This window comes from Maniola hyperantus, chromosome 6 (genome assembly GCF_902806685.2).
Source record: "Maniola hyperantus chromosome 6, iAphHyp1.2, whole genome shotgun sequence".
NCBI lineage: Eukaryota > Metazoa > Arthropoda > Insecta > Lepidoptera > Nymphalidae > Maniola > Maniola hyperantus.
Window position 1 is genome coordinate 8,707,033 of NC_048541.1, and position 16,886 is coordinate 8,723,918.

At 35.4% G+C, this 16,886-nt stretch overlaps 1 protein-coding gene across 6 annotated transcripts in view; it reads left to right on the plus strand.

Moving 5' to 3' along the window:
- The window catches only part of Ten-a (tenascin accessory), a 411,424-nt gene that overhangs the window by 272,195 nt on the left and 122,343 nt on the right, over positions 1 to 16,886 (plus strand). The window lies entirely within an intron of this gene.

Consider the following 16,886-nt stretch of genomic DNA (forward strand, 5'->3'; position numbering starts at 1 on the left):
TCGGGAAATTCAAAGGGATTACTTCCATCACTAATTACGTGCTCATGTTATTTTCGTTCTAAATTCTCTATTTCAAACTAATAAAAAAAGCGCGAGACATGTTTTTTGATCTTTTAATAATTGAGTTAAAGTTCTATGAGCATTATACCCACCTCAAATCTCGAGGATAAAATTATCCCTCTCAAATGTCAAAAAAGGACAGTTTATCTTCTTTTATTTGGCCCCATGCTATAGACGGTGGATAAATAGTCCCCCGAGTCCCCGTGAAATGTCAAACGGGGATAAACTTCTCCTCTCCCCTGTTGCCGTGCTCTGAGGGGTGGAGAAGTTAATGTTATCTCCTGTGCAGTGGATAAAATCGGGGGATATAATTTTTATCTTCGGCCCATGCTAGCCGTGCTGAGTGACATAGGCTATACGGGATCTTTAAAAACCTAAATCTACGCGGGCGAAGCCGCGGGGATCAGCTAGTGAGTGATAAATTGCGACAAAAGTGAGAAGTTTGAGAACGTTTTTAACCATAAATAATATGAAGAAGATATTAGGTACAATTATTATGATAATATTGAAATTATCTTTAACCTTCCCTATGTAAAGCTATCCATCCATTCATATCCATATTATAAATACGAATGTTGTTTGTTGGCTTATTAGTTTGATAGTTTGTCTTACAATCACGTTGCAATAATTTTTGCACGGGTATAATTACTGGAGAGTGATGACATAGGCTGTTTTTTTATCACAGAACATCAAACAGTTCCTGCGAGATTTTTATTTTTTATTCCTTTATTTCTCTATTTCAGCCAAATAATAACTATTAACTCTGTTGAGTTTATATGGATGTTGCACATTCGTCTTATAATACTAAACTAAACTAGATAATAACTAGGTACAAATCAAAACTGATGAAATTGATGCGATCTTAATAATATTGGTAGGTAAAATGTAGGTCTAAATGGTAATTAGCGAAATGTGACTGAATGCTCGCGATTTAGGTACGTGTTATGACGTCGCACCGCGCACCGTGCAAAAAATAATTTTAAAACCTAAATTGGATAAAGTCGCGGTTATCAGCTAGTTAGCTATGTATTACTAGGTGATGCCCGCGACTTCGTCTGCGTAAATTTCGGTTACTAAAAATCTTGTTGGAACTCTTTTATTTTATAGGAAAAAATGAGCCTAAACAGATAGACAGATAGCTTAAACAGATAGGCCGTGAAAAGCTAACGCACAGACAAACAGACAGACTTTCTCTGAAAATATCAAACGACCTAAGTAGTTTAACTACAAAAAGTAATCTGAATTATTTTTTCTTGTGCCTATTGCAGGTACAGTATATACCTAAAGCTCGTATAAAGGTGTGAATTTAAGCTTAACTCTAAGCTATATGTAATTATTTAAAATATGTAAATGATTACATTAAACATTAATTGAATGATGCATGATCACTATATTCCAAAATAGCTTGCATAATTTACACGATGGTTTTGTTCTGTGCTGCCACTGCATATCAAACAATATCGATCTCAATCCCTCTCATTTCGGACGACATAATTTTATTAAACTATTAATGATTGGTTAAATCTGTGCTCAAAACCACAGTTCTGTTAAATAAACACACAATTACCACAAACAAAACTCTTTAATCTCTATACCTACATATACTAACTATCATATCGAAAATTACTAACAAAAGCATTATCAAGAAATTAAATACTTAAGCTTTTCATATTCAATAGAGCAAAAAACCGCAATCAATAGGTACTCCGTTTTCACAATAAGCCACTCTCTATAAAGTTAATTACATTCTGACTATAAATTATTTCAACAAGAAAGTTTGAACAATACTTAAAATGAATATTGGAGTGCTTTAGAAGCTGTTTTTAACGAACTCAACATTGAAACGACCTTTGACAAAACAACAAATCTACGCAGGCTATCCATATTTTGGAAAGTTTGGAAGCCGTTCGAAATACTGTGGAAATTGTGTACCTACATAGAACTTAAATTGTACACAAAAGAACATAAATATCGTGTCAATCAGTTTATAAAAATCAAAACATTTGAAGGCGGAATTAAAGCGAACTGAAATATAAAGCCTTTGTCTAGTTCAACGTCATTGTTTGGTGAATCATCATGGGACAGTCAAGGGTTGTATCGAAGGGTTAAAATATTTTAGGTATAATGGATAAATACTGCCCAACGGCTAGGGCAAGTTGTTTCAATAATAAATTGTGCACCTACTGATAGTACCTACCTAATAATATATTTTGTGTGATCGCGCTTTCCTGGGAAGAAATTACGAGATAGGTACCTATTGTGTGTATGAGAACTACGAATAGCACTTCAGTCTAATTATTTTCATATTCACACAATTTACTCAGTTATCTACTGACGCCGATATTATAATTTTAGGTTGCTTACATTTGAAGACTGCCAATTAAATAAATACATCTGAATCCACTTTTCAAGATATTTAAACATTTTTAAGCATTTAATAAAAATATCAAAATCTCAAGTGTGAAGAAATCTTGCGGAAGATTTTTATAAAGTGCAAGAATTAGTCATGGTTTATCCCGCACTAGTTTTCAGAGGAAATGATAAATCAGACGCGAGCCTCAAATATTCACTAAGTGGATAGAAATGTTTGGTTTACGCTGATTCATGGTGTGCTCAATGTTCAATGTTGAGCCTGCACTAATTCAACGGTAAGTACTTAAATGCGTGACTCGTGATGGTATAGACTATGGAGTACGTACCTACCAACTTTCCTTGGCTAAGGTCTAATTATTAGCATAAGTTTTCTACACTATTATTCTGTAAGAATGTTATACACGCTAAAATTTTGATGGTTGTTTTCCCGAAGCGAAATGATTTTGTCGTGGTATTACAATCGATTTATAAATTTAAAAAAATATTAGAGTCGAAAATGTCAAATTTACAATCGAGAAAAACAAAAATCGAATGAGACCTCGAACCAATAGTGATACCGCGTGCGTGCAGGCTAGTTTATGTCGTATCACTACGCGCGAGAGCTTATTTTGCTCTAAACTTTTTCACTTTATTGGCAGCGCGTTTCGAGTGGATGTACCTACCTGCTATTCACGTTACTTCTAGGGCCTTACTATTGTTTCTCACAGTTTCGAGACGTCGATTATTTTTTTAATTATTTCAAAACAAAAACATTTTTATTTTTTAAGTTTAGCTCAAAATTTCGATAGTACTACTGAGGGCAAATCGTTCTGCCGCGGGAAGACAACCACTAAAATTTCACCGTGTATTTCTGTAATGATCTTTTCAGAAACTACAAGCATGTTAAATTTAACATTTTAGATTATTGTTATAGCTTAACTTACCAATAGATATGGGCATCTAGAAGATAACGTGTAGAGACAAAACAGGGGCTGCTGTGATAACAAAAGGAATATCACGTGCAAGTATCCGACAAAGCGCCCAGTTCGCCATGTAATTCGATATACTTGGGTTGAATGATCCCATATCAAGTCGGAGAAGCTTAATTCAGCTCTCGACGCGACAGAACCAGAGTGCACTTGGGCGTAAATAAAAAGTTGAACGCCGCCGGTGTAACGAGAGCGCGGTAGACAATGACGCAAGACATGTGTTAGCGGGATGACACTCCATAGCCTAGGCACTATATCATCCCAATTCCCAACCTTAGACTTACTATGACTCTTTTACTGTAAAATTTCAAGAAGTTTAGAATATACCTAAGCTATTCCAGGATACCTACCTACTCAAACAAGGTGTAAAAACTTTTTAAAATTCTTATGAATGAACATTTCTTCATCCTTTATCCTTATCGACATAATAGACAGTCAGTCACTCATAGTCATAACATTAAAATTATTTTGTTGTCTTTTATGTCTTTTATTTTCTGTCTAACTATCACGGTTCATGAGATACAGCCTAGTGACAGACGGACGGACAGCGGAGTCTTAGTAATAGGGTCCCGTTTTACCCTTTGGGTACGGAACCCTGAAAATGATACCGTTCGAGGTAATTTCATTCCGTAAATTTTTATGTCAACTAGCTGGCCCGCCCCGGATTCGCTCGAGTGGAATAGTTGGAAATCAGTGAGGTGGTGAAATTCCTAAAAATTTTCAGAATTTTACATTTATTTGTAACGAGAAGCCCAAATACGAATTATTTCAAAGATCTAACTTGAAACTCACGGATTTTCAAACTTTCATCCTCTATTTAACCCTCTTTGGGGTGGATTTTTCATAAATCCTTAGTGAGCGCCTAAGTCATAAAAGAAAAATTAAAATTTCTAATTTCTAACCCCAGCGGTTTAGCTTGCGTGTGTTAATAGATCAGTCAGTCAGTCAGTCAGAACCAGTTTTTTTTACACATTATACAGAATAAGTATAGTACAAAGGAAGTATTTCGAAAACGAGTAGGTAGTAAATAAAGACGTTGAACGCTCCTTGAAGCTGGCATGAGTTACACTTGTTCATTACTGAGTCCTCGGCACAACGGTTTGAGCACCCTCTCGCTGCATTAACAAACCTAAAATGACAATCGTCAAATACCGACTTGCATCCATAGTCCTTAGTCTGCTCTCTACGGCAGCTACATTGTTTATTGTGTGGCTTACTCTCAGAGTTGAATAAGCTGTCTCGTAACTGCAAGTCTCGAAAAGGTATTTACTTAAACGTTTTCCTTTCTCTTCTACTCAATTTGAAATGTTTTCAAACTTAGTCAACCAACTTCAAAACAAATAAATATAACATGGTTGATAAATAGACTAAAAATAGCTAAAAACTATCGCAGTGATTACAATTAGCTGTTAGTTCCATCTTCATTAGATCATTACCAAAATCAATAAAAAAAAATTAATCGTGGCCAATTTAATAAAAAGTCACAAGTGGATATCGACGAATCATCATCGTTACATAGAATACAAACATAGATTCCTACTATAGGTCGAATTGAAGACTTCGTCCATTTTAAAATAACATAAGTAGGTACAATATGAAGAAACAAAATATTAATATTATACTTACAATGTAATATTCGTGGTTTTAGGTGTAGGTACCTAAAACCACGAAAATTACATTAGCATTTTAGATCATTAAACTAAGTCATGAATCTAACACGTTCCTAATTATGAAGTAGGGTATATGTTAACATCATAATAATTATAATAACTTTCAACGATCACATAATGAAAGTTGGCTGAAAATTGTAAATAGAATTTCATCTCATGTTTTAATTTTCAACGTATCAAATTTTAATGAATACTATCGGCTGCGGGCTTTGTTATAAACATAGTTGTAATTTACGTTGCAGCTATCACATAAACTAGGGGCACCATCCGGTCAGACTTTTCTTTTAACGACACAACTTTTATCTATACTTACTAGATAGGTATACTATCCATAATATAAAAAGTTCCACATTATCTTTAGTAAATTTTCAAAACCGATCTTAAGAAAAAACCCTTCAAAATTTCAAATAAATCATGGTGACAACATCGCGAGCAATAATTATTATTATTACAAACAAACTAGATAACCAACGACTTCGTTCGCCTGGATATACCTATGTATGTGTAAATAATCCCGCGGGAACCATAAAAAAGTAGCTTATGTGTTAATGCTAATCCAAAGTATAATAATATATCTCCATTCAAAATTTGAGCCAAATCCGTCTAGTAGTTTTTACGTAAAAGTTATTTTATATATATATACACACACACACACACACATACACACACATAGTCCGGGACAGGTTGTGATGGCAATCGGGATATGAGGCTGGGGGACGCCCCGCACAGCCGCACGTCACCCGCGCTCGTACGGTACGGAAAATTATTGGATGGATGCCACAATGGATGCAAATTGCAAAAGCTACCTATTGTTTATTATCCTGCTACAAAGTATTCACCGATGGTACCCCTAGCTTCAACGATGACTGAGCAGTTTCTCTTAATTATCATTTTGCACGGTCCGTCAGCCACACGCTTGGCCGTTCAATGGCCACATTCGGATACTAGACCATTGTAATTGTGAGCCTCTAGGCTCTAGAGGACGAATTAATAGTAAATTGAAACTGAAGTCTGAGCCCAACGGACTTGACACCTGCGATAATTTTAGGTACCTAGGTAAAAGATGACGTTTAAAGAACTTAAAAGCCAAATAATTTTGTTTAACATGAATTTGGTATTTACCATTTAACCGGACATAGAAATAAAAAATCGATATTTTTATTTTTATAAAAAAGTGAGCGAACGAGCACGCGGGTCCCACTTAAGTGATTATCACATATAATGCGTTGCAGGTCTTTCAGGAATTTGTTGGTCTGCCCCTTGAATAACCCTATGTTGTAATCTAGTGGGTTAAAGTGTATCTGTATGTCTGTTACCTCCTTTTTTTCTTATTTATTTTCCTATCACCTTAACCGATTTGATAAGATAGCTTGCATCCCGGGGACGGCCATATCATGAAAACTCAGAGTTCCCACGGATTTTATAAAACCTGAATCCACGCGAACAAGTCATGGGCATCATATAAACAATATAATTAAGAAAAAAAATTAAAACTGTGAGATTAATTTTTATTTTAGAGTTCAACCTATTTTAAATGATTTTGAACCGTGTTTGCACTTTGCAGGCAAGTCTCTCATCTTATACTTATCAAGCTTCAAGGAAATATCAACTGTCTCAAATGTCACCAAAGGAACGGAATCGGGACGTTGCAATTACGTTGTTTGCTCAGATACGGGCAACTTACCGAATTAGGTGAATCGGAACTGCCACATTAATTAATATTTGTGTTTGAATTGTGTCCATGCCCCGAGTGATTTAATGGCCTTTCAGACAATAGTTAAGAGACAATATCTTACACTTGGATGTATTGACATAATACCAAACAGTCCGAATTAAACTTACTAAGGGCAGATTTTTCCATCGTCAAATAACTTTTATCTGAGGAATAAATTTGACATTTCGACAGATTCCCTATACAAAATCTGTACAATTTATGCGTCAGATAAAAGATATTTGATGATTGAAAAATCGGCCATAAGAATACATCGGTTACGACTTGACTGATTTTATCAATATACCTAGCATAACGAATAATTGCAAGTTCTCAACATCGGCTAATCCATACATAATATTGATATAGGTATGGGTACAGCTCGCAAAGTAAAAATTGAAATCCGAATTGGTCTCAAAACTTACACTAGTTTTCAAATGAATATCGCAATACTCAGTTTCAGAAAATAAAATTAACTACTCGTTGTCTTGCAATATTTATGCAACATGAAAAGAAATAGATATCGGTAACTTATTTCATACACGACTTTAGATCTTATTTCTATTTGTGTAAAATACACTATATTTTGATAATATTAAAATAGGTATATGTGTGATGACATTGCGCCATGTCAGTGCGAAGAGAACCCTGAGCTATCGTGTATTATCATGTGTATTATTCTCTCGACAATAGTAACGCGAGACAATATTGGGCGTATCGACATTTGATCTTATCAGTTCTCCCACTAAAAAGGCGTAACGAATCGTAAGTAAGTGATTTTACAATGTGAATTCCTTTTGAGTAATCGCGCATTCTTTACTCGTAGATAAAGTATAACATTACAAGTTTCACAATGGATTTTTACAATTCGACCTAGGAATATTAGAATATATATCTTATGTAATATAATATCTACTTGGGAAAAAATTGCATTTCATATATATATATGGGTAAAGAACATCACTACCCATATTACCACTACCCATATTATAAAAGCGAAAGTGTGTTTGTTTTGTTTGTTGATTTGTTGGTTTGTCCTTCAATCACGTTGCAACGAAACAACGGATCGACGTGATTGTTTGCATGGGTATAGTTTAAGACCAGTGACATAGGCTACTTTTGACCATGGAAAATCAAAGAGTTCTCACGGGATTTTTTAAAACCGAAGTCCACGCGTACGAAGTCGCGGACAACAGCTAATAAATAATAAATGCCAGCAAATCTTTTAACCTGCGGTCAGTGTTAGGTAATTTTTTGTTCCGAGCATTTTTGCCCAATATACTAATATGAAAACGCAAAATATTTTCGTTGGCATCTGTGAATAAATGCATAGCGGAATAATAAAACAGACGTAACTTTGGGTAACCTGTACTTAATGAAACGGCGGATGAAAACATTCCTTCAGCAGCCAAATAACTTCTGAGTGTACATAAAATGTACCTATATACCTTGTTTACAAAACACCGCTATAAGACCCTAACTAGAATACAGATGGATGCGTTTATTTTCAACACATTCATAATTTTTCATTACTAGCTGATGCCCGCGACTTCGTCCGTGTGGATTTACATTACGCCTATGTGTTAATCTAGGGTATAATCTATCTCCATTCCAAATTTCATCCAAATCAGTTTTTGCGTGATTGAGTAACAAACAGCCAAACATCCACACTTTCACATTTATAATATTATTAAGATTATTAGGGTTAGGATTATTAGGATTAGGATTAGGATTGTCAAATCATCACCGGCTCACTACTGAGCACGGATTTCCTCTCAGAATGAGAAGTTTCGCATTTATTATAGTTATGGATAGTGATAGTGATATTGCCTACAAAAAATAATTCGATAAGCAGACATACTTTCATGATAATAAATTTAATGCATTGCAACATTTTTTTTTAATGAATGTTCAGTACAAACTTTAATCCGCTACATACTTAGGTACCTTGGAATATTTTATTTGCAAGCAGGTATACACACAAGTACCATGATTCGAAACTGTCTCTAGAGATTAGATCAATTGTTGTCTTTTCAAAACATCTTCAATATACAATCGTTTGCATTGTAGAACGTCGGATAATCCTAACTATTTCGTTTGATTGTAAATGTACCTGAATCACTACCCATACTGTAGGTAGAGATCCGGTACAAGGAATATCTATCTCCTTATCTGTTTAATTGTGATAGAGAATATAATATGTTAGATAATGCGTGTACATCGCACATAGGTTGCGTAGCTAAATCACGTGCCAATTTTTTTGAACATCGATCACCTGCCCTTATTTATGAAAGTCGAGCATCAGCTGAAAATGTAGGCTAGGGCGAGGATACAAGAAAGTGTGATCCTAGATTCTTGCGTGCACCATGCGTGCACCACAGGATTTGATGCATGCGCTATAGCCAGGGAACATGAGACATCCGCTCAGGCCACGTCTGATAGTTAGTGCATACGTCTAACGCAACATGGAAGCGCACCAGTGTAATTAGACGTTTAGACGTATTGAATTAGGATATCCTTATGCCTACCCATTCAAAAACTAAAACCAGTAGGTTATTCCTACTTACATATTTAAAATGATATAATATTTGAAAAGTATTTGTAAAAGTGGTCGTGTAATTACTTATACAACTTTGTTTGACTTTCCCAAAAGTGTTCTGACTTCAGCGTTAAATCACGGACAAGATTCTGCAACCACATCCTTCAAACCTTATGCTATGTGTCTAAACTCTAAACTTTACTGGTGAAAAATAAACGACGCCACATCAAAGTTTTTGGAACAAGCCGCGGTGCGGTCTCGAATTCTTCGTACAATACCTCATTGTTGTCAAACATAATACCCGGTATTAACATTTTATACCGCGATTCATGTCATTGATGACAATTTATTATTATACGGTACAAGCTAGGGTATACCAGCTGTCAGAATTAAAGTGGAAAGTCCTGATTGTATTAATACGATAGCTATATTTTTTATGCAAATTGTACAGAGTTAAATAAGTGAATACTTTTACCCCGTATAATATGAAATACAAAAAGATGGTGAACACATAGTACTTACTCAGGTACCTACGGCATCAACAATAATTATTGTAATATTCATCGATATCGAATTTTAAAGAATTCAGTCCAATAATTTCAAATGGTATCCACTTGTGATTTTAACAACAGTTCTCTTTTTTATATCTCAAAAACCTTTACATTAAAAAAACTTAAATCTAAATTAAAACAACATTAAATTAAAACTAAAATAAATTAAATTAAATCTTTATATATCGATTTCGATAAAATTCTACCCAATAGCAACGAATTACAAAGTGGTGTCCAATTTTCATTATTTACAAAATTGCCCTATAAAATGATTAGTGAAGCCCCCAAAAATCAATTTTTAAAGAATTTATTCCAATGGATTTTTTTTAAATTGCGTCTACTTTTTAAAATTATCGATTTTATCTAGGCATAGATTTCTGAAAAAAATACTAGAGATCACTAACAGTACAAAAATGGAAGACTTAAAAGTAATATTGAAGCAAAAGCAACCATCTAAGCCGATGCCTTTAGCCACCGGCTTAGATGGTTGCTTTTGTTGCTTTGACGTCATATCTCAGAAACAATTATTAGATACTTCCATCACCTCTAACTATATGCGGCACGCTCAATACAATAAACTTAGTCTATCTACACGAATAAAAAAGTATCAATTCACGAATCTTGAAAGGTTTATGCTAACAGTTGGAAAACCTACTTTAGCAACTGTGTGCCGTGCCGTATAATTAATCCGTCGTTTTTTATCTTTGCGATGATTTAGTTTTGTTCAAAAATTTGTTTTGCGGAGACATCTGCCAGGGACTATTGTTGACTGTCCCTAGGACCCCAGGTAAGAAGATAATGCGCGTTATCTTCAGAGCCGACGTTTTCCTTGGTGACCTTTTATGGAGTCGAGTGTTTTGATAATGCTTGTTTATTTTGTGGATTTATTTTTTATCCTGTACTTCATAACGTCTTCACAAAATATTCTGCATGGGTAAACCTTTTTAATCTATACAAAACCCATGTACATACATGTAGTTACCTAGTTGTTTTTTTTTGTTTTACTGGCCCAAAAATCTTTATCTGAGAAATAAGTTTGACTTTTGACAGTTTTATCTTCTATGAAGAATAGCGATGGACTTAAATGTTCAGAATTTAGATAATAAAATAAAAGAAGGAAAGTCAACTATAATATTTTAGGATATTCTGACGCGTAAGAAGAACTTTACATTTGTACGATTATTTGAACGAAAACACTTTATTCCTATCGTATTAAATCGTAAAAACAAGGTAATTTTAATATTCCTTTTATGACTCTAATTTCTATTCATAATTATTAGGAAAGTCAAAAAGAAACCCAGAAGAGTCCCATTGAAACTTGAAATCACGCTTAGTTGATAATTCCTCCGGAACCCTGGCATACGGACGCATTTATTAATCTGATAAACAAATAATTTATCGATGTCGTATAATTTTATGTTCTAAACAAAGGCTCGTCAAGCGTCCATCTCTCCCCTCCCCACCTTCCGCTGCATCCCCCACACATACCCACTGCAATGCACTTGTTACCAGCATATGTCTACACATGCGTTTGTTTATGTTCTCACTGTTTGTTACGGGCATTTCTGGTTAAACAAATCTGTGGAATCCATTACTAGACACAACAAAACCAGTAATATTTATACTAAGTAACTTCAGTTCAAAAGTTTACATTTACAGTTTCTTCCGTGAAAGCAATTCATTGAGCTTTAAGTGTTTTGCATGGTCGCACATATTTTGTGCATAACAAAAATGACAATGCATATTTTTCTTATGATGCTAGTCGGTGTTATAATCAATTGGTCAAAGTCACTGTACTTTATAATACCATTGTTATATCAGCTTCCCACTGTGCAGTTGCAGACATCGCTCCGGCCGCTACTAAACCCTTCTCAGAAATAAAAAATATACTCTGCTTATTTTTGACTAAACACCAGCAAACCATTGAAAATTGGATTCCTGAAGTGCCTGAGGTATTAGACCTCGCTCGGATCGCGTTATAAAGTCATAAGCAGTGTTTAGGTCAGCGTGGACAATACTTCAAAGTCATAAAACTAAATTGCGGACGTCCGTACTGAGGAAAGTGGAACGCGAGATCCAATCCGAGTTTACAAACAAGGGAAGTTAGGGAGCGGCGCGGTGCGTTGGCGGTGCAGACTGCAGACGTTGCGTCGACTGCGGCTCGGCAAATATGCAGGCTCCTTCTGTGGCTCCTGCCTAAACAAACGCGCAGAGAATCTATTCCCTATAACATTATTTTAGGTTTTCAAAAAATTTAGGACTAGGCTTTGATTCTTAATTTCCTTATCTCCATGATCAATATGATTAAACAATGGTCTCATCTGGTGACGAAGGGCTGGCTCATTTTTTGCGCAACGGATCAGCTTGGCTGTCCAGCGTGGAAATGCAGCCATGATTTGTATAGTAATTAGATAAGGCTAGCTTTAAGTTTTATTGTAATGTTTGCAAACAATATAATTAATTTAATCGTATTGAGCATAAAAAATGACATTTTGTTATTTTTATTTGAGATCATAGTCGGTGTCTATCAGTTGATCAAAGCCACTTTACGAACTCATGCGCCAGCATGCGGATCTTTAAAATACCTATTATCTTAAAACTTCAGCGTTAAACATTACCAGAATTTAAAGTAGGTATCATCATCATTATCATCATCGTCAATCAACAGACTTCACAGCTGGACAGTGTACACACCTACGTCTCTAATATGCATTCACATATATGCATAACACATGCATTCACGCAATACACTTTCACTCAGGTTATTATCATTTGATAAAATAGTTATTATTATAATAATACTTTCAAAATAAACAAGGATAATCTAAGGACCCTAAAAAATATCGGCGGGTGAAAGAAAAAACTGAAAGAGCTATATTACAAATTAACCTAAACATGTAGTTAACTTATTCAATGGGTTCCGAAACTTGTGGTTATAGTACCTACCCAAAAGCTTAAAGCAAAAATAAAATTCATTTTCCGTAGCTTGAGAGTGCAGCTCAGATTATGGGAGCTTTCAGCTTCACGAACAGTTGTCGGTCCCCACGACACGGTTATTAAGATAGCTGCTTTATTTGTGTGTTCGTCTATACAGAGTGAGGTTCCGGTTAAATATTAAAACATGAGAGTCCCGCTCAACTCCACGCGGACTACGGAAGTAGTTTCTATTTGTTCCCGTATTCTACCCCTACTTACTTGTTATAATCCTTTGAGCTCGCACTTCCTTATATTTACTAATGTTCATAGCGGTTGGCACAAAGGTAAAATATTTCGCTTCATTTTAAAATAACGCTATGAGTTGGAAAACGGGATTAACTACATATTAGTGTAAAGCTTTCCCTTAAATAAATCTGAGGTTTCAGCACAGTTTCAGTACCAAATATTAGTCTTAAATAATCACACAACTTTATAGGCAGCTAGATGATGACCGTGGCTTTCTCTGCGTGGATTTATGCTTTAAAATCCCATTGAATCATTTTGATTTTCCGGGATAGTATAGTCTATGTTCATTGCTCATCTTCGAGATGCAAGCTATATCTGTACCAGGTGGATGATGCCTGCAACTTGGTCCATGTGGATTTAGTTTTTTTAAGCCCGTGGGAACTGTTTGATTATCATTTTCAATCACTTTCGCTATCGAACCGCAAAACTAAGTTTGTGTATAGAGGTTTATTGTGAATAACAAAAAAAACTATGAAAGTTAGAACGTTGATATTTTTTATATTCAATATCATTTTTGAAGACCTATCCATAGATACCCCACACGATTACAGTTACCCCACACGGATCAATAAAAAAAAAATTGAGTTTCTGTTCTAAGTATGGGGAACCCCCAAAATTTATTGTTTTTTTCTATTTTTGTGTGAAAATCTTAATGCGGTTCACAGAATACATCTACTTACCAAGTTTCAGCAGTATAGCTCTATAGTTTCGGAAAAAAGTGGCTGTGACATACGGAAGAACAAACAGACAGACAGACAGACATGACGAATCCATAAGGGTTCCATTTTTTGCCATTTGGCTACGGAACCCTAAAAATGAATCACCGAAATATATGTACCTATAACTTCCGAACGACTGCACCAAATTGGTTATTTTTTTTGTTGTACATTTGTAATTATATGGACAAGGTTTGTATGAAAGAAATTTGTGGAAAATCCACGGGAAAAGACGCCAGTTCCCACGGGATGCGGACGAAGTTGCGGACAACAGCTAGTAATATATTATAGTATGGATTAATATAGTTCTTAAATTAGAATCTAAATATTTAATTATATTCTGGAACTCGACAAAGAGAACATAGTACGCAATATAATGTCGGGATACGTTATTTTACTTGTACTTACATTTTATGGGCTAACGTTTTAAGAAAATTAGGCCAAAGTAATAAGCCATTTATCATATTTTATACATAGGTTTATGAAAGTATTATTTCATAATGTAATCAGTAATTGCTTTAACGAGTCCGCCTTTAATTTGTTAGGCGTTTTAAACGGCTTTACGCATTTGAATCGCAAATTTCTTAGAATATTTCAAGAGGGTTGCTGGCGTTTTGAGGGCATTATCTCTTCATAAAATTCAAGTCGCCTGTAGTAATATAGCCCAATACTTTAAAATAAGGGTGGAGCGTTGTTTCCTTGATACCTATTTCGAGTTGAGGAATCAACAAATTGATTGATTAATTGATACGAGTTTGGTTACAAATTATTATAATGTTATTAATCATTATTCTGAAAACGGAAACAATAACTTGGGAGGTCAAGGTGATGAATGATGGTAATCATGAGTGAAACTCGTAAGTCGTATAAGTACAATATTTAGTGTATTTTCTTCTATTTGGGCTTATATTTATAAATACCTAACAGGTATCTTCTTGCTTTGGAAATATAAGTCGTATTTATCAGTTCTACTATAATAGTAGCCACAGAGCTTAATAGTTTCCCGGGGCGCAGGAAGCACGATCAAGGCGACAATCGGCCGAACATCCGCGACGTCACCGCTTTGTCGGTCTGCATTTGCAACTAATCTATGTCGTAATGAGCACTAGACATCTTGGATAGTGTGCCAACTTTGTAAAAAGATACGTAGTCACATAATATACTTACATGATTCAAAATCTGACAGAATAATTACCGCCTCGACTTTATTTTATTTGTAGGTCAGAACAGAAAAAAATTATTGTATCAAAGATTAGTAGGTATAAGTCAATACATACACTATTTCTAATCACTCACTAGTCACTATAGCCCAGTTAAATTAAACATTCAAGGTAACTATAATAATTCGCATAGAGCTGAAAATTTGTACGAATGTTCGGAACACTATTGTAAAGAAATGCGAAAAGCCCCATCGATCCAACATTTGCAAAAAAAATATTCAAGGTTAAATTTCGCAAATATGGATTTTTTGCAATTTTTTTGTTTTTCAGCCAAACAGTAAGTTTTAAAAATAAAAATAGGTTGAATCAAATAATATATCATGCAATGATTTATAAATTTTCTTGTCTTTACACTGTTTCTCCTAAGATTCACCTTTTCTGAGATACAATACAATTCAAATAGTTGAAAAAGTCGTCTTATCTTGTTCCCTGGGGTAGTTTAAGTTTTCCTTTTCAATTTTTGGAATGAATTTATTTTCTAAAACAGTTCGTATTTAAACTAAACAAATAATATCGGTTATTATAAAAGAAAAAACCAATACCTGCTCGTAGCTATATTCATACTGCAGTAGATTTTATAAAACCTTATAAAAGTCATTTATTAGCTAGCACCTAAATCCAAAATGCGAAAAGTGAGCCTTCACCGACGCTTTAATTTTGTTGACACACGGCGCGTATGGCAGAGTTGATGTCGGCAACCCTTTACTTTAGTCCCCGAAGGCGTGGTCTCGTGGTACAAACAAACGGAAGCAAAATTGAGAGGAGCTCCCGGAACTGGCGGTATACCTTTTCATTACAGAATCCCTTTTTAATTACCACGGCACAAATAAAAATTGTATTTTTTATTTCAAGTAGGCGTAATTGAAAAGGAAATTGCCGGGCTGCGCGGCCGCGCGCGCCGGCGAATGAAACTTTAATATAATGCATAGGGCCCTTTGATCTCCGCACTTCGCTGCTATTAAATCACTGAAATAACGTTATACATAAAATGAATAAAAATATCTCCTCTACGTTCATTGCAACAAAACAGTGGTTTACCCCAAAATTATACAGTAAGTAGTTGGGTACGGCCTAGACACGGGGCAATAATGAAACTGAAAAACAACGATACTTTTTATTCAAACATACTTAAAGTAGCGAAAAGGTAACAGGCAGACTGGCAGGCATTCAGACACGCTTTATAATAATAATTTGGATTGTAAATTGTTGAAAAATGCTAATTAAAATGAAAAGTGATGAGAAAATACATTCTTATAAAATGTCTTTAAAAAATGTGGAAAAACAATTATTTTGCTTAGAAGCTTAAATACTTTTTAAAGAAAAAGTGTTGGATCTAAGAAGTGCCATAAATTAGGTATGAAATAATAAAAGGAAGAAAATCTTTCATCCCCAAACGGCCCGATTTTACAAAGTGACAACACTCCTTTTTTTTTTTTTTTTTAACGTGGGGAAATCCTCATGGATACCACCGCGCTCGGGGAGGTGCGGTGGTTATGTCGGACTCTTACCGACTAAAACCCCACGGTGTTCTGTCTCATCCGTTGTTGCTAGGCACAGGGACACGAATGTATTCGACTGCAACCTAGCTAACGGCTCCCGCCAAAGCAGGCCTAGCTCTGGGACTTAATGGGGCCCCTAACTCAGTTTTAGGCTCACCGGGGACAAGGGCTTGCCTTCCAACTCAAGGACCTGTTCTCCTGCGGGCATTAGACTCCCCGTGTCTATTACCCGGAGGTCCTATTCAAGGGGGCAAGCGGCGGTCATGCGCAGCTCGCCTGCGCCCGATTCTCCTGCGGCGCATGGGATGAGAGTTCTCGGCTTCCTCTCTTATCCTCTCCGCTGCCTCCTTCTGCGTC